The sequence below is a fragment of the Oncorhynchus mykiss genome, chromosome 19, assembly GCF_057628025.1.
Source record: "Oncorhynchus mykiss isolate SJ-2025 chromosome 19, ASM5762802v1, whole genome shotgun sequence".
Taxonomy (NCBI): Eukaryota; Metazoa; Chordata; class Actinopteri; order Salmoniformes; family Salmonidae; genus Oncorhynchus; species Oncorhynchus mykiss.
The window spans coordinates 8,624,547-8,638,845 of NC_143040.1; the positions used below are offsets into that span (position 1 = coordinate 8,624,547).

The 14,299-nt window shown below is 40.3% G+C and overlaps 40 non-coding genes across 40 annotated transcripts; all 40 read left to right on the plus strand.

Annotated features, from left to right (window-relative positions):
• Positions 1-145: 145 nt before the first annotated feature.
• Positions 146-217, plus strand: trnaq-uug (transfer RNA glutamine (anticodon UUG)). The gene has a single exon. It is a non-coding gene; the product is annotated as a tRNA-Gln (tRNA).
• A 115-nt stretch (positions 218-332) lies between these two features.
• On the plus strand, positions 333-404 carry trnaq-cug (transfer RNA glutamine (anticodon CUG)). The gene has a single exon. It is a non-coding gene; the product is annotated as a tRNA-Gln (tRNA).
• A 467-nt stretch (positions 405-871) lies between these two features.
• trnaq-uug (transfer RNA glutamine (anticodon UUG)) lies at positions 872-943 on the plus strand. The gene has a single exon. It is a non-coding gene; the product is annotated as a tRNA-Gln (tRNA).
• Positions 944-1,058: 115 nt separating this feature from the next.
• On the plus strand, positions 1,059-1,130 carry trnaq-cug (transfer RNA glutamine (anticodon CUG)). Its single transcript has one exon. It is a non-coding gene; the product is annotated as a tRNA-Gln (tRNA).
• Positions 1,131-1,597: 467 nt separating this feature from the next.
• On the plus strand, positions 1,598-1,669 carry trnaq-uug (transfer RNA glutamine (anticodon UUG)). Its single transcript has one exon. It is a non-coding gene; the product is annotated as a tRNA-Gln (tRNA).
• Positions 1,670-1,740: 71 nt separating this feature from the next.
• Positions 1,741-1,812, plus strand: trnaq-cug (transfer RNA glutamine (anticodon CUG)). The gene has a single exon. It is a non-coding gene; the product is annotated as a tRNA-Gln (tRNA).
• Positions 1,813-2,272: 460 nt separating this feature from the next.
• Positions 2,273-2,344, plus strand: trnaq-uug (transfer RNA glutamine (anticodon UUG)). The gene has a single exon. It is a non-coding gene; the product is annotated as a tRNA-Gln (tRNA).
• A 114-nt stretch (positions 2,345-2,458) lies between these two features.
• Positions 2,459-2,530, plus strand: trnaq-cug (transfer RNA glutamine (anticodon CUG)). The gene has a single exon. It is a non-coding gene; the product is annotated as a tRNA-Gln (tRNA).
• A 447-nt stretch (positions 2,531-2,977) lies between these two features.
• Positions 2,978-3,049, plus strand: trnaq-uug (transfer RNA glutamine (anticodon UUG)). Its single transcript has one exon. It is a non-coding gene; the product is annotated as a tRNA-Gln (tRNA).
• Positions 3,050-3,163: 114 nt separating this feature from the next.
• Positions 3,164-3,235, plus strand: trnaq-cug (transfer RNA glutamine (anticodon CUG)). Its single transcript has one exon. It is a non-coding gene; the product is annotated as a tRNA-Gln (tRNA).
• A 445-nt stretch (positions 3,236-3,680) lies between these two features.
• Positions 3,681-3,752, plus strand: trnaq-uug (transfer RNA glutamine (anticodon UUG)). The gene has a single exon. It is a non-coding gene; the product is annotated as a tRNA-Gln (tRNA).
• Positions 3,753-3,867: 115 nt separating this feature from the next.
• trnaq-cug (transfer RNA glutamine (anticodon CUG)) lies at positions 3,868-3,939 on the plus strand. The gene has a single exon. It is a non-coding gene; the product is annotated as a tRNA-Gln (tRNA).
• A 444-nt stretch (positions 3,940-4,383) lies between these two features.
• trnaq-uug (transfer RNA glutamine (anticodon UUG)) lies at positions 4,384-4,455 on the plus strand. The gene has a single exon. It is a non-coding gene; the product is annotated as a tRNA-Gln (tRNA).
• Positions 4,456-4,570: 115 nt separating this feature from the next.
• On the plus strand, positions 4,571-4,642 carry trnaq-cug (transfer RNA glutamine (anticodon CUG)). The gene has a single exon. It is a non-coding gene; the product is annotated as a tRNA-Gln (tRNA).
• A 239-nt stretch (positions 4,643-4,881) lies between these two features.
• Positions 4,882-4,953, plus strand: trnaq-cug (transfer RNA glutamine (anticodon CUG)). The gene has a single exon. It is a non-coding gene; the product is annotated as a tRNA-Gln (tRNA).
• A 467-nt stretch (positions 4,954-5,420) lies between these two features.
• trnaq-uug (transfer RNA glutamine (anticodon UUG)) lies at positions 5,421-5,492 on the plus strand. The gene has a single exon. It is a non-coding gene; the product is annotated as a tRNA-Gln (tRNA).
• Positions 5,493-5,607: 115 nt separating this feature from the next.
• On the plus strand, positions 5,608-5,679 carry trnaq-cug (transfer RNA glutamine (anticodon CUG)). The gene has a single exon. It is a non-coding gene; the product is annotated as a tRNA-Gln (tRNA).
• A 468-nt stretch (positions 5,680-6,147) lies between these two features.
• Positions 6,148-6,219, plus strand: trnaq-uug (transfer RNA glutamine (anticodon UUG)). The gene has a single exon. It is a non-coding gene; the product is annotated as a tRNA-Gln (tRNA).
• Positions 6,220-6,334: 115 nt separating this feature from the next.
• Positions 6,335-6,406, plus strand: trnaq-cug (transfer RNA glutamine (anticodon CUG)). The gene has a single exon. It is a non-coding gene; the product is annotated as a tRNA-Gln (tRNA).
• Positions 6,407-6,873: 467 nt separating this feature from the next.
• trnaq-uug (transfer RNA glutamine (anticodon UUG)) lies at positions 6,874-6,945 on the plus strand. Its single transcript has one exon. It is a non-coding gene; the product is annotated as a tRNA-Gln (tRNA).
• Positions 6,946-7,060: 115 nt separating this feature from the next.
• trnaq-cug (transfer RNA glutamine (anticodon CUG)) lies at positions 7,061-7,132 on the plus strand. The gene has a single exon. It is a non-coding gene; the product is annotated as a tRNA-Gln (tRNA).
• A 467-nt stretch (positions 7,133-7,599) lies between these two features.
• On the plus strand, positions 7,600-7,671 carry trnaq-uug (transfer RNA glutamine (anticodon UUG)). The gene has a single exon. It is a non-coding gene; the product is annotated as a tRNA-Gln (tRNA).
• A 115-nt stretch (positions 7,672-7,786) lies between these two features.
• trnaq-cug (transfer RNA glutamine (anticodon CUG)) lies at positions 7,787-7,858 on the plus strand. Its single transcript has one exon. It is a non-coding gene; the product is annotated as a tRNA-Gln (tRNA).
• Positions 7,859-8,326: 468 nt separating this feature from the next.
• Positions 8,327-8,398, plus strand: trnaq-uug (transfer RNA glutamine (anticodon UUG)). The gene has a single exon. It is a non-coding gene; the product is annotated as a tRNA-Gln (tRNA).
• A 115-nt stretch (positions 8,399-8,513) lies between these two features.
• trnaq-cug (transfer RNA glutamine (anticodon CUG)) lies at positions 8,514-8,585 on the plus strand. The gene has a single exon. It is a non-coding gene; the product is annotated as a tRNA-Gln (tRNA).
• Positions 8,586-8,700: 115 nt separating this feature from the next.
• Positions 8,701-8,772, plus strand: trnaq-cug (transfer RNA glutamine (anticodon CUG)). The gene has a single exon. It is a non-coding gene; the product is annotated as a tRNA-Gln (tRNA).
• Positions 8,773-9,240: 468 nt separating this feature from the next.
• On the plus strand, positions 9,241-9,312 carry trnaq-cug (transfer RNA glutamine (anticodon CUG)). Its single transcript has one exon. It is a non-coding gene; the product is annotated as a tRNA-Gln (tRNA).
• A 115-nt stretch (positions 9,313-9,427) lies between these two features.
• trnaq-cug (transfer RNA glutamine (anticodon CUG)) lies at positions 9,428-9,499 on the plus strand. The gene has a single exon. It is a non-coding gene; the product is annotated as a tRNA-Gln (tRNA).
• A 468-nt stretch (positions 9,500-9,967) lies between these two features.
• Positions 9,968-10,039, plus strand: trnaq-uug (transfer RNA glutamine (anticodon UUG)). Its single transcript has one exon. It is a non-coding gene; the product is annotated as a tRNA-Gln (tRNA).
• A 115-nt stretch (positions 10,040-10,154) lies between these two features.
• Positions 10,155-10,226, plus strand: trnaq-cug (transfer RNA glutamine (anticodon CUG)). The gene has a single exon. It is a non-coding gene; the product is annotated as a tRNA-Gln (tRNA).
• A 467-nt stretch (positions 10,227-10,693) lies between these two features.
• trnaq-uug (transfer RNA glutamine (anticodon UUG)) lies at positions 10,694-10,765 on the plus strand. The gene has a single exon. It is a non-coding gene; the product is annotated as a tRNA-Gln (tRNA).
• A 115-nt stretch (positions 10,766-10,880) lies between these two features.
• trnaq-cug (transfer RNA glutamine (anticodon CUG)) lies at positions 10,881-10,952 on the plus strand. Its single transcript has one exon. It is a non-coding gene; the product is annotated as a tRNA-Gln (tRNA).
• A 467-nt stretch (positions 10,953-11,419) lies between these two features.
• Positions 11,420-11,491, plus strand: trnaq-uug (transfer RNA glutamine (anticodon UUG)). The gene has a single exon. It is a non-coding gene; the product is annotated as a tRNA-Gln (tRNA).
• Positions 11,492-11,606: 115 nt separating this feature from the next.
• On the plus strand, positions 11,607-11,678 carry trnaq-cug (transfer RNA glutamine (anticodon CUG)). The gene has a single exon. It is a non-coding gene; the product is annotated as a tRNA-Gln (tRNA).
• A 468-nt stretch (positions 11,679-12,146) lies between these two features.
• On the plus strand, positions 12,147-12,218 carry trnaq-uug (transfer RNA glutamine (anticodon UUG)). Its single transcript has one exon. It is a non-coding gene; the product is annotated as a tRNA-Gln (tRNA).
• Positions 12,219-12,333: 115 nt separating this feature from the next.
• On the plus strand, positions 12,334-12,405 carry trnaq-cug (transfer RNA glutamine (anticodon CUG)). The gene has a single exon. It is a non-coding gene; the product is annotated as a tRNA-Gln (tRNA).
• A 467-nt stretch (positions 12,406-12,872) lies between these two features.
• On the plus strand, positions 12,873-12,944 carry trnaq-uug (transfer RNA glutamine (anticodon UUG)). The gene has a single exon. It is a non-coding gene; the product is annotated as a tRNA-Gln (tRNA).
• A 115-nt stretch (positions 12,945-13,059) lies between these two features.
• trnaq-cug (transfer RNA glutamine (anticodon CUG)) lies at positions 13,060-13,131 on the plus strand. Its single transcript has one exon. It is a non-coding gene; the product is annotated as a tRNA-Gln (tRNA).
• Positions 13,132-13,598: 467 nt separating this feature from the next.
• Positions 13,599-13,670, plus strand: trnaq-uug (transfer RNA glutamine (anticodon UUG)). The gene has a single exon. It is a non-coding gene; the product is annotated as a tRNA-Gln (tRNA).
• Positions 13,671-13,785: 115 nt separating this feature from the next.
• On the plus strand, positions 13,786-13,857 carry trnaq-cug (transfer RNA glutamine (anticodon CUG)). The gene has a single exon. It is a non-coding gene; the product is annotated as a tRNA-Gln (tRNA).
• Positions 13,858-14,299: the final 442 nt, after the last annotated feature.

The following is a 14,299-nucleotide window of genomic DNA, read 5'->3' on the forward strand; positions in this document are numbered from 1 at the left end:
AATTTGCCTCGTGGAACTCGAATATAGCTGTCCAAATATTGTTGTCAGTTGAAAATATTTGCAACACGTGAAGGAACGACAGTCCGCTGTTGCTAATTAAACGCAGAATTATTTTTATTTCAATTACCATGTTGATTTAGAATATGGTTCTATGGTGTAATGGTTAGCACTCTGGACTTTGAATCCAGTGATCCGAGTTCAAATCTCGGTAGAACCTTCCTATTTTTTGTGCTGAATTATTCACATGGCCAACCAATAATCTCATAATCTGCTGTTTATCCGGTGTACAAATGACATGAAAATCGGAAGTCTACAATAATTACTCTGTATAGGGTTCTATGGTGTAATGGTTAGCACTCAGGACTCTGAATCCTGCGATCCGAGTTCAAATCTCGGTAGGACCTACCTTGATTTTGCAGTGACACACTCCTCCCTTGTCAACTTTAAAATAGTTGTGCGTGAAAGAAACAAGTGGGTGGGAGTCAATAAGCACTCTTGTTACGCACGAATGGCTAGCCTACAGTAAATGCATACTATGAGTGCCTGGTAGTTGATACCTTTTCTGGCCAGACAATATTTGATCTGTTTTTCCGGTGAACCAAGGACAGTAAAATCTGAACCCGTCACAGAGTATTGAGTACAGGGTTCTATGCTGTAAAGGTTATCACTCAGGACTCTGAATCCGAAAATCCGAGTTTAAATCTTGGACGATCCTACCATGTCAATTAATTTGCCTCGTGGAACTCGAATATAGCTGTCCAAATATTGTTGTCAGTTGAAAGTATTTGCAACACGTGAAGGAACGACAGTCCACTGTTGCTAATTAAACACAGATTTTTTTTTTTTCAATTTCCATGTGGATTTAGAATATGGTTCTATGGTGTAATGGTTAGCACTCTGGACTTTGAATCCAGTGATCCGAGTTCAAATCTCGGTAGAACCTTCCTATTTTTTGTGCTGAATTATTCACATGGCCAAACAATAATCTCATAATCTGCTGTTTATCCGGTGTACAAATGACAGGAAAATCGGAAGTCTACAGTAATTACTCTGTATAGGGTTCTATGGTGTAATGGTTAGCACTCAGGACTCTGAATCCTGCGATCCGAGTTCAAATCTCGGTAGGACCTACCTTGATTTTGCAGTGACACACTCCTCCCTTGTCAACTTTAAAATAGTTGTGCGTGAAAGAAACAAGTGGGTGGGAGTCAATAAGCACTCTTGTTACGCACGAATGGCTAGCCTACGGTAAATGCATACTATGAGTGCCTGGTAGTTGATACCGTTTCTGGCCAGACAATATTTGATCTGTTTTTCCGGTGAACCAAGGACAGTAAAATCTGAACCCGTCACAGAGTATTGAGTACAGGGTTCTATGCTGTAAAGGTTATCACTCAGGACTCTGAATCCGAAAATCCGAGTTTAAATCTTGGACGATCCTACCATGTCAATTAATTTGCCTCGTGGAACTCGAATATAGCTGTCCAAATATTGTTGTCAGTTGAAAGTATTTGCAACACGTGAAGGAACGACAGTCCACTGTTGCTAATTAAACACAGATTTTTTTTTTTTCAATTTCCATGTGGATTTAGAATATGGTTCTATGGTGTAATGGTTAGCACTCTGGACTTTGAATCCAGTGATCCGAGTTCAAATCTCGGTAGAACCTTCCTATTTTTTGTGCTGAATTATTCACATGGCCAAACAATAATCTCATAATCTGCTGTTTATCCGGTGTAGGGTTCTATGGTGTAATGGTTAGCACTCAGGACTCTGAATCCTGCGATCCGAGTTCAAATCTCGGTAGGACCTACCTTGATTTTGCAGTGACACACCCTTGTCAACTTTAAAATAGTTGTGCGTGAAAGAAACAAGTGGGTGGGAGTCGATAAGCACTCTTTTTACGCACGAATGGCTAGCCTACAGTAAATGCATACTATGAGTGCCTGGTAGTTGATACCGTTTCTGGCCAGACAATATTTGATCTGTTTTTCCGGTGAACCAAGGACAGTAAAATCTGAACCCGTCACAGAGTATTGAGTACAGGGTTCTATGCTGTAAAGGTTATCACTCGGGACTCTGAATCCTCCGATCCAAGTTTAAATCTTGGACGATCCTACCATGTCAATTAATTTGCCTCGTGGAACTCGAATATAGCTGTCCAAATATTGTTGTCAGTTGAAAGTATTTGCAACACGTGAAGGAACGACAGTCCACTGTTGCTAATTAAAAACAGATTTTTTTTTTCAATTTCCATGTGGATTTAGAATATGGTTCTATGGTGTAATGGTTAGCACTCTGGACTTTGAATCCGGTGATCCGAGTTCAAATCTCGGTAGAACCTTCCTATTTTTTGTGCTGAATTATTCACATGGCCAACCAATAATCTCATAATCTGCTGTTTATCCGGTGTACAAATGACATAAAATCGGACGTCTAGAATAAGTACTCTGTATAGGGTTCTATGGTGTAATGGTTAGCACTCAGGACTCTGAATCCTGCGATCCGAGTTCAAATCTCGGTAGGACCTACCTTGATTTTGCAGTGACACACTCCTCCCTTGTCAACTTTAAAATAGTTGTGCGTGAAAGAAACAAGTGGGTGGGAGTCGATATGGCTAGCCTACGGTAAATGCATACTATGAGTGCCTGGTAGTTGATACCGTTTCTGGCCAGACAATATTTGATCTGTTTTTCCGGTGAACCAAGGACAGTAAAATCTGAACCCGTCACAGAGTATTGAGTACAGGGTTCTATGCTGTAAAGGTTATCACTCAGGACTCTGAATCCTACAATCCAAGTTTAAATCTTGGACGATCCTACCATGTCAATTAATTTGCCTCGTGGAACTAGAATATAGCTGTCCAAATATTGTTGTCAGTTGAAAGTATTTGCAACACGTGAAGGAACGACAGTCCGCTGTTGCTAATTAAACGCAGAATTATTTTTTTTTCAATTACCATGTTGATTTAGAATATGGTTCTATGGTGTAATGGTTAGCACTCTGGACTTTGAATCCAGTGATCCGAGTTCAAATCTCGGTAGAACCTTCCTATTTTTTGTGCTGAATTATTCACATGGCCAACCAATAATCTCATAATCTGCTGTTTATCCGGTGTACAAATGACATAAAATCGGAAGTCTACAATAATTACTCTGTATAGGGTTCTATGGTGTAATGGTTAGCACTCAGGACTCTGAATCCTGCGATCCGAGTTCAAATCTCGGTAGGACCTACCTTGATTTTGCAGTGACACACTCCTCCCTTGTCAACTTTAAAATAGTTGTGCGTGAAAGAAACAAGTGGGTGGGAGTCGATATGGCTAGCCTACGGTAAATGCATACTATGAGTGCCTGGTAGTTGATACCGTTTCTGGCCAGACAATGTTTGATCTGTTTTTCCGGTGAACCAAGGACAGTAAAATCTGAACCCGTCACAGAGTATTGAGTACAGGGTTCTATGCTGTAAAGGATATCACTCAGGACTCTGAATCCTACAATCCGAGTTTAAATCTTGGACGATCCTACCATGTCAATTAATTTGCCTCGTGGAACTCGAATATAGCTGTCCAAATATTGTTGTCAGTTGAAAGTATTTGCAACACGTGAAGGAACGACAGTCCACTGTTGCTAATTAAACACAGATTTTTTCTTTTCAATTTCCATGTGGATTTAGAATATGGTTCTATGGTGTAATGGTTAGCACTCTGGACTTTGAATCCAGTGACCCGAGTTCAAATCTCGGTAGAACCTTCCTATTTTTTGTGCTGAATTATTCACATGGCCAAACAATAATCTCATAATCTGCTGTTTATCCGGTGTACAAATGACAGGAAAATCGGAAGTCTACAGTAATTACTCTGTATAGGGTTCTATGGTGTAATGGTTAGCACTCAGGACTCTGAATCCTGCGATCCGAGTTCAAATCTCGGTAGGACCTACCTTGATTTTGCAGTGACACACTCCTCCCTTGTCAACTTTAAAATAGTTGTGCGTGAAAGAAACAAGTGGGTGGGAGTCGATATGGCTAGCCTACGGTAAATGCATACTATGAGTGCCTGGTAGTTGATACCGTTTCTGGCCAGACAATATTTGATCTGTTTTTCCGGTGAACCAAGGACAGTAAAATCTGAACCGGTCACAGAGTATTGAGTACAGGGTTCTATGCTGTAAAGGTTATCACTCGGGACTCTGAATCCTCCGATCCAAGTTTAAATCTTGGACGATCCTACCATGTCAATTAATTTGCCTCGTGGAACTCGAATATAGCTGTCCAAATATTGTTGTCAGTTGAAAGTATTTGCAACACGTGAAGGAACGACAGTCCACTGTTGCTAATTAAAAACAGATTTTTTTTTTCAATTTCCATGTGGATTTAGAATATGGTTCTATGGTGTAATGGTTAGCACTCTGGACTTTGAATCCAGTGATCCGAGTTCAAATCTCGGTAGAACCTTCCTATTTTTTGTGCTGAATTATTCACATGGCCAAACAATAATCTCATAATTTGCTGTTTATCCGGTGTACAAATGACAGGAAAATCGGAAGTCTACAGTAATTACTCTGTATAGGGTTCTATGGTGTAATGGTTAGCACTCAGGACTCTGAATCCTGCGATCCGAGTTCAAATCTCGGTAGGACCTACCTTGATTTTGCAGTGACACACTCCTCCCTTGTCAACTTTAAAATAGTTGTGCGTGAAAGAAACAAGTGGGTGGGAGTCGATAAGCACTCTTGTTACGCACGAATGGCTAGCCTACGGTAAATGCATACTATGAGTGCCTGGTAGTTGATACCGTTTCTGGCCAGACAATATTTGATCTGTTTTTCCGGTGAACCAAGGACAGTAAAATCTGAACCCGTCACAGAGTATTGAGTACAGGGTTCTATGCTGTAATGGTTAGCACTCAGGACTCTGAATCCTGCGATCCGAGTTCAAATCTCGGTAGGACCTACCTTGATTTTGCAGTGACACACTCCTCCCTTGTCAACTTTAAAATAGTTGTGAGTGAAAGAAACAAGTGGGTGGGAGTCGATAAGCACTCTTGTTAAGCACAAATGGCTAGCCTACGGTAAATGCATACTATGAGTGCCTGGTAGTTGATACCGTTTCTGGCCAGACAATATTTGATCTGTTTTTCCGGTGAACCAAGGACAGTAAAATCTGAACCCGTCACAGAGTATTGAGTACAGGGTTCTATGCTGTAAAGGATATCACTCTCGACTCTGAATCCGAAAATCCGAGTTTAAATCTTGGACGATCCTACCATGTCAATTAATTTGCCTCGTGGAACTAGAATATAGCTGTCCAAATATTGTTGTCAGTTGAAAGTATTTGCAACACGTGAAGGAACGACAGTCCGCTGTTGCTAATTAAACACAGATTTTTTTTTTTTCAATTTCCATGTGGATTTAGAATATGGTTCTATGGTGTAATGGTTAGCACTCTGGACTTTGAATCCAGTGATCCGAGTTCAAATCTCGGTAGAACCTTCCTATTTTTTGTGCTGAATTATTCACATGGCCAACCAATAATCTCATAATCTGCTGTTTATCGGGTGTACAAATGACATCAAAATCGGAAGTCTACAATAATTACTCTGTATAGGGTTCTATGGTGTAATGGTTAGCACTCAGGACTCTGAATCCTGCGATCCGAGTTCAAATCTCGGTAGGACCTACCTTGATTTTGCAGTGACACACTCCTCCCTTGTCAACTTTAAAATAGTTGTGAGTGAAAGAAACAAGTGGGTGGGAGTCGATAAGCACTCTTGTTACGCACAAATGGCTAGCCTACGGTAAATGCATACTATGAGTGCCTGGTAGTTGATACCGTTTCTGGCCAGACAATATTTGATCTGTTTTTCCGGTGAACCAAGGACAGTAAAATCTGAACCCGTCACAGAGTATTGAGTACAGGGTTCTATGCTGTAAAGGTTATCACTCAGGACTCTGAATCCTACAATCCAAGTTTAAATCTTGGACGATCCTACCATGTCAATTAATTTGCCTCGTGGAACTCGAATATAGCTGTCCAAATATTGTTGTCAGTTGAAAATATTTGCAACACGTGAAGGAACGACAGTCCGCTGTTGCTAATTAAACGCAGAATTATTTTTATTTCAATTACCATGTTGATTTAGAATATGGTTCTATGGTGTAATGGTTAGCACTCTGGACTTTGAATCCAGTGATCCGAGTTCAAATCTCGGTAGAACCTTCCTATTATTTGTGCTGAATTATTCACATGGCCAACCAATAATCTCATAATCTGCTGTTTATCGGGTGTACAAATGACATCAAAATCGGAAGTCTACAATAATTACTCTGTATAGGGTTCTATGGTGTAATGGTTAGCACTCAGGACTCTGAATCCTGCGATCCGAGTTCAAATCTCGGTAGGACCTACCTTGATTTTGCAGTGACACACTCCTCCCTTGTCAACTTTAAAATAGTTGTGAGTGAAAGAAACAAGTGGGTGGGAGTCGATAAGCACTCTTGTTAAGCACAAATGGCTAGCCTACGGTAAATGCATACTATGAGTGCCTGGTAGTTGATACCGTTTCTGGCCAGACAATATTTGATCTGTTTTTCCGGTGAACCAAGGACAGTAAAATCTGAACCCGTCACAGAGTATTGAGTACAGGGTTCTATGCTGTAAAGGATATCACTCTCGACTCTGAATCCGAAAATCCGAGTTTAAATCTTGGACGATCCTACCATGTCAATTAATTTGCCTCGTGGAACTAGAATATAGCTGTCCAAATATTGTTGTCAGTTGAAAGTATTTGCAACACGTGAAGGAACGACAGTCCGCTGTTGCTAATTAAACACAGATTTTTTTTTTTTCAATTTCCATGTGGATTTAGAATATGGTTCTATGGTGTAATGGTTAGCACTCTGGACTTTGAATCCAGTGATCCGAGTTCAAATCTCGGTAGAACCTTCCTATTTTTTGTGCTGAATTATTCACATGGCCAACCAATAATCTCATAATCTGCTGTTTATCGGGTGTACAAATGACATCAAAATCGGAAGTCTACAATAATTACTCTGTATAGGGTTCTATGGTGTAATGGTTAGCACTCAGGACTCTGAATCCTGCGATCCGAGTTCAAATCTCGGTAGGACCTACCTTGATTTTGCAGTGACACACTCCTCCCTTGTCAACTTTAAAATAGTTGTGAGTGAAAGAAACAAGTGGGTGGGAGTCGATAAGCACTCTTGTTACGCACAAATGGCTAGCCTACGGTAAATGCATACTATGAGTGCCTGGTAGTTGATACCGTTTCTGGCCAGACAATATTTGATCTGTTTTTCCGGTGAACCAAGGACAGTAAAATCTGAACCCGTCACAGAGTATTGAGTACAGGGTTCTATGCTGTAAAGGTTATCACTCAGGACTCTGAATCCTACAATCCAAGTTTAAATCTTGGACGATCCTACCATGTCAATTAATTTGCCTCGTGGAACTAGAATATAGCTGTCCAAATATTGTTGTCAGTTGAAAGTATTTGCAACACGTGAAGGAACGACAGTCCGCTGTTGCTAATTAAACACAGATTTTTTTTTTTTCAATTTCCATGTGGATTTAGAATATGGTTCTATGGTGTAATGGTTAGCACTCTGGACTTTGAATCCAGTGATCCGAGTTCAAATCTCGGTAGAACCTTCCTATTATTTGTGCTGAATTATTCACATGGCCAACCAATAATCTCATAATCTGCTGTTTATCGGGTGTACAAATGACATCAAAATCGGAAGTCTACAATAATTACTCTGTATAGGGTTCTATGGTGTAATGGTTAGCACTCAGGACTCTGAATCCTGCGATCCGAGTTCAAATCTCGGTAGGACCTACCTTGATTTTGCAGTGACACACTCCTCCCTTGTCAACTTTAAAATAGTTGTGCGTGAAAGAAACAAGTGGGTGGGAGTCGATAAGCACTCTTGTTACGCACGAATGGCTAGCCTACGGTAAATGCATACTATGAGTGCCTGGTAGTTGATACCGTTTCTGGCCAGACAATATTTGATCTGTTTTTCCGGTGAACCAAGGACAGTAAAATCTGAACCCGTCACAGAGTATTGAGTACAGGGTTCTATGCTGTAAAGGATATCACTCAGGACTCTGAATCCTACAATCCGAGTTTAAATCTTGGACGATCCTACCATGTCAATTAATTTGCCTCGTGGAACTCGAATATAGCTGTCCAAATATTGTTGTCAGTTGAAAGTATTTGCAACACGTGAAGGAACGACAGTCCGCTGTTGCTAATTAAACGCAGAATTATTTTTTTTTCAATTTCCATGTGGATTTAGAATATGGTTCTATGGTGTAATGGTTAGCACTCTGGACTTTGAATCCAGTGATCCGAGTTTAAATCTCGGGAGAACCTTCCTATTTTTTGTGCTGAATTATTCACATGGCCAACCAATAATCTCATAATCTGCTCTTTATCCGGTGTACAAATGACAGGAAAATCAGAAGTCTACAATAATTACTCTGTATAGGGTTCTATGGTGTAATGGTTAGCACTCAGGACTCTGAATCCTGCGATCCGAGTTCAAATCTCGGTAGAACCTTCCTATTTTTTGTGCTGAATTATTCACATGGCCAAACAATAATCTCATAATCTGCTGTTTATCCGGTGTACAAATGACAGGAAAATCAGAAGTCTACAATAATTACTCTTTATAGGGTTCTATGGTGTAATGGTTAGCACTCAGGACTCTGAATCCTGTGATCCGAGTTCAAATCTCGGTAGGACTTACCTTGATTTTGCAGTGACACACTCCTCCCTTGTCAACTTTAAAATAGTTGTGCGTGAAAGAAACAAGTGGGTGGGAGTCGATAAGCACTCTTGTTACGCACGAATGGCTAGCCTACGGTAAATGCATACTATGAGTGCCTGGTAGTTGATACCGTTTCTGGCCAGACAATATTTGATCTGTTTTTCCGGTGAACCAAGGACAGTAAAATCTGAACCCGTCACAGAGTATTGAGTACAGGGTTCTATGCTGTAAAGGATATCACTCAGGACTCTGAATCCGAAAATCCGAGTTTAAATCTTGGACGATCCTACCATGTCAATTAATTTGCCTCGTGGAACTCGAATATAGCTGTCCAAATATTGTTGTCAGTTGAAAGTATTTGCAACACGTGAAGGAACGACAGTCCGCTGTTGCTAATTAAACGCAGAATTATTTTTTTTTCAATTTCAATGTGGATTTAGAATATGGTTCTATGGTGTAATGGTTAGCACTCAGGACTCTGAATCCTGTGATCCGAGTTCAAATCTCGGTAGAACCTTCCTATTTTTTGTGCTGAATTATTCACATGGCCAAACAATAATCTCATAATCTGCTGTTTATCCGGTGTACAAATGACAGGAAAATCGGAAGTCTACAATAATTACTCTATATAGGGTTCTATGGTGTAATGGTTAGCACTCAGGACTCTGAATCCTGCGATCCGAGTTCAAATCTCGGTAGGACCTACCTTGATTTTGCAGTGACACACTCCTCCCTTGTCAACTTTAAAATAGTTGTGCGTGAAAGAAACAAGTGGGTGGGAGTCGATAAGCACTCTTGTTACGCACGAATGGCTAGCCTACGGTAAATGCATACTATGAGTTCCTGGTAGTTGATACCGTTTCTGGCCAGACAATATTTGATCTGTTTTTCCGGTGAACCAAGGACAGTAAAATCTGAACCCGTCACAGAGTATTGAGTACAGGGTTCTATGCTGTAAAGGTTATCACTCAGGACTCTGAATCCGAAAATCCGAGTTTAAATCTTGGACGATCTTACCATGTCAATTAATTTGCCTCGTGGAACTCGAATATAGCTGTCCAAATATTGTTGTCAGTTGAAAGTATTTGCAACACGTGAAGGAACGACAGTCCGCTGTTGCTAATTAAACGCAGAATTATTTTTTTTTCAATTTCAATGTGGATTTAGAATATGGTTCTATGGTGTAATGGTTAGCACTCTGGACTTTGAATCCAGTGATCCGAGTTCAAATCTCAGTAGAACCTTCCTATTTTTTGTGCTGAATTATTCACATGGCCAAACAATAATCTCATAATCTGCTGTTTATCCGGTGTACAAATGACAGGAAAATCGGAAGTCTACAATAATTACTCTGTATAGGGTTCTATGGTGTAATGGTTAGCACTCAGGACTCTGAATCCTGCGATCCGAGTTCAAATCTCGGTAGGACCTACCTTGATTTTGCAGTGACACACTCCTCCCTTGTCAACTTTAAAATAGTTGTGCGTGAAAGAAACAAGTGGGTGGGAGTCGATAAGCACTCTTGTTACGCACGAATGGCTAGCCTACGGTAAATGCATACTATGAGTTCCTGGTAGTTGATACCGTTTCTGGCCAGACAATATTTGATCTGTTTTTCCGGTGAACCAAGGACAGTAAAATCTGAACCCGTCACAGAGTATTGAGTACAGGGTTCTATGCTGTAAAGGATATCACTCAGGACTCTGAATCCTACAATCCGAGTTTAAATCTTGGACGATCCTACCATGTCAATTAATTTGCCTCGTGGAACTAGAATATAGCTGTCCAAATATTGTTGTCAGTTGAAAGTATTTGCAACACGTGAAGGAACGACAGTCCACTGTTGCTAATTAAACACAGATTTTTTTTTTTTCAATTTCCATGTGGATTTAGAATATGGTTCTATGGTGTAATGGTTAGCACTCTGGACTTTGAATCCAGTGATCCGAGTTCAAATCTCGGTAGAACCTTCCTATTTTTTGTGCTGAATTATTCACATGGCCAAAAAATAATCTCATAATCTGCTGTTTATCCGGTGTACAAATGACAGGAAAATCGGAAGTCTACAATAATTACTCTGTATAGGGTTCTATGGTGTAATGGTTAGCACTCAGGACTCTGAATCCTGCGATCCGAGTTCAAATCTCGGTAGGACCTACCTTGATTTTGCAGTGACACACTCCTCCCTTGTCAACTTTAAAATAGTTGTGCGTGAAAGAAACAAGTGGGTGGGAGTCGATAAGCACTCTTGTTACGCACGAATGGCTAGCCTACGGTAAATGCATACTATGAGTGCCTGGTAGTTGATACCGTTTCTGGCCAGACAATATTTGATCTGTTTTTCCGGTGAACCAAGGACAGTAAAATCTGAACCCGTCACAGAGTATTGAGTACAGGGTTCTATGCTGTAAAGGATATCACTCAGGACTCTGAATCCTACAATCCGAGTTTAAATCTTGGACGATCCTACCATGTCAATTAATTTGCCTCGTGGAACTAGAATATAGCTGTCCAAATATTGTTGTCAGTTGAAAGTATTTGCAACACGTGAAGGAACGACAGTCCACTGTTGCTAATTAAACACAGATTTTTTTTTTTTCAATTTCCATGTGGATTTAGAATATGGTTCTATGGTGTAATGGTTAGCACTCTGGACTTTGAATCCAGTGATCCGAGTTCAAATCTCGGTAGAACCTTCCTATTTTTTGTGCTGAATTATTCACATGGCCAAACAATAATCTCATAATCTGCTGTTTATCCGGTGTACAAATGACAGGAAAATCGGAAGTCTACAATAATTACTCTGTATAGGGTTCTATGGTGTAATGGTTAGCACTCAGGACTCTGAATCCTGCGATCCGAGTTCAAATCTCGGTAGGACCTACCTTGATTTTGCAGTGACACACTCCTCCCTTGTCAACTTTAAAATAGTTGTGCGTGAAAGAAACAAGTGGGTGGGAGTCGATAAGCACTCTTGTTACGCACGAATGGCTAGCCTACGGTAAATGCATACTATGAGTTCCTGGTAGTTGATACCGTTTCTGGCCAGACAATATTTGATCTGTTTTTCCGGTGAACCAAGGACAGTAAAATCTGAACCCGTCACAGAGTATTGAGTACAGGGTTCTATGCTGTAAAGGATATCACTCAGGACTCTGAATCCTACAATCCGAGTTTAAATCTTGGACGATCCTACCATGTCAATTAATTTGCCTCGTGGAACTAGAATATAGCTGTCCAAATATTGTTGTCAGTTGAAAGTATTTGCAACACGTGAAGGAACGACAGTCCGCTGTTGCTAATTAAACGCAGAATTATTTTTTTTTCAATTTCAATGTGGATTTAGAATATGGTTCTATGGTGTAATGGTTAGCACTCTGGACTTTGAATCCAGTGATCCGAGTTCAAATCTCAGTAGAACCTTCCTATTTTTTGTGCTGAATTATTCACATGGCCAAACAATAATCTCATAATCTGCTGTTTATCCGGTGTACAAATGACAGGAAAATCGGAAGTCTACAATAATTACTCTGTATAGGGTTCTATGGTGTAATGGTTAGCACTCAGGACTCTGAATCCTGCGATCCGAGTTCAAATCTCGGTAGGACCTACCTTGATTTTGCAGTGACACACTCCTCCCTTGTCAACTTTAAAATAGTTGTGCGTGAAAGAAACAAGTGGGTGGGAGTCGATAAGCACTCTTGTTACGCACGAATGGCTAGCCTACGGTAAATGCATACTATGAGTTCCTGGTAGTTGATACCGTTTCTGGCCAGACAATATTTGATCTGTTTTTCCGGTGAACCAAGGACAGTAAAATCTGAACCCGTCACAGAGTATTGAGTACAGGGTTCTATGCTGTAAAGGATATCACTCAGGACTCTGAATCCTACAATCCGAGTTTAAATCTTGGACGATCCTACCATGTCAATTAATTTGCCTCGTGGAACTAGAATATAGCTGTCCAAATATTGTTGTCAGTTGAAAGTATTTGCAACACGTGAAGGAACGACAGTCCACTGTTGCTAATTAAACACAGATTTTTTTTTTTTCAATTTCCATGTGGATTTAGAATATGGTTCTATGGTGTAATGGTTAGCACTCTGGACTTTGAATCCAGTGATCCGAGTTCAAATCTCGGTAGAACCTTCCTATTTTTTGTGCTGAATTATTCACATGGCCAAAAAATAATCTCATAATCTGCTGTTTATCCGGTGTACAAATGACAGGAAAATCGGAAGTCTACAATAATTACTCTGTATAGGGTTCTATGGTGTAATGGTTAGCACTCAGGACTCTGAATCCTGCGATCCGAGTTCAAATCTCGGTAGGACCTACCTTGATTTTGCAGTGACACACTCCTCCCTTGTCAACTTTAAAATAGTTGTGCGTGAAAGAAACAAGTGGGTGGGAGTCGATAAGCACTCTTGTTACGCACGAATGGCTAGCCTACGGTAAATGCATACTATGAGTGCCTGGTAGTTGATACCGTTTCTGGCCAGACAATATTTGATCTGTTTTTCCGGTGAACCAAGGACAGTAAAATCTGAACCCGTCACAGAGTATTGAGTACAGGGTTCTATGCTGTAAAGGATATCACTCAGGACTCTGAATCCTACAATCCGAGTTTAAATCTTGGACGATCCTACCATGTCAATTAATTTGCCTCGTGGAACTAGAATATAGCTGTCCAAATATTGTTGTCAGTTGAAAGTATTTGCAACACGTGAAGGAACGACAGTCCACTGTTGCTAATTAAACACAGATTTTTTTTTTTTCAATTTCCATGTGGATTTAGAATATGGTTCTATGGTGTAATGGTTAGCACTCTGGACTTTGAATCCAGTGATCCGAGTTCAAATCTCGGTAGAACCTTCCTATTTTTTGTGCTGAATTATTCACATGGCCAAACAATAATCTCATAATCTGCTGTTTATCCGGTGTACAAATGACAGGAAAATCGGAAGTCTACAATAATTACTCTGTATAGGGTTCTATGGTGTAATGGTTAGCACTCAGGACTCTGAATCCTGCGATCCGAGTTCAAATCTCGGTAGGACCTACCTTGATTTTGCAGTGACACACTCCTCCCTTGTCAACTTTAAAATAGTTGTGCGTGAAAGAAACAAGTGGGTGGGAGTCGATAAGCACTCTTGTTACGCACGAATGGCTAGCCTACGGTAAATGCATACTATGAGTTCCTGGTAGTTGATACCGTTTCTGGCCAGACAATATTTGATCTGTTTTTCCGGTGAACCAAGGACAGTAAAATCTGAACCCGTCACAGAGTATTGAGTACAGGGTTCTATGCTGTAAAGGATATCACTCAGGACTCTGAATCCTACAATCCGAGTTTAAATCTTGGACGATCCTACCATGTCAATTAATTTGCCTCGTGGAACTAGAATATAGCTGTCCAAATATTGTTGTCAGTTGAAAGTATTTGCAACACGTGAAGGAACGACAGTCCACTGTTGCTAATTAAACACAGATTTTTTTTTTTT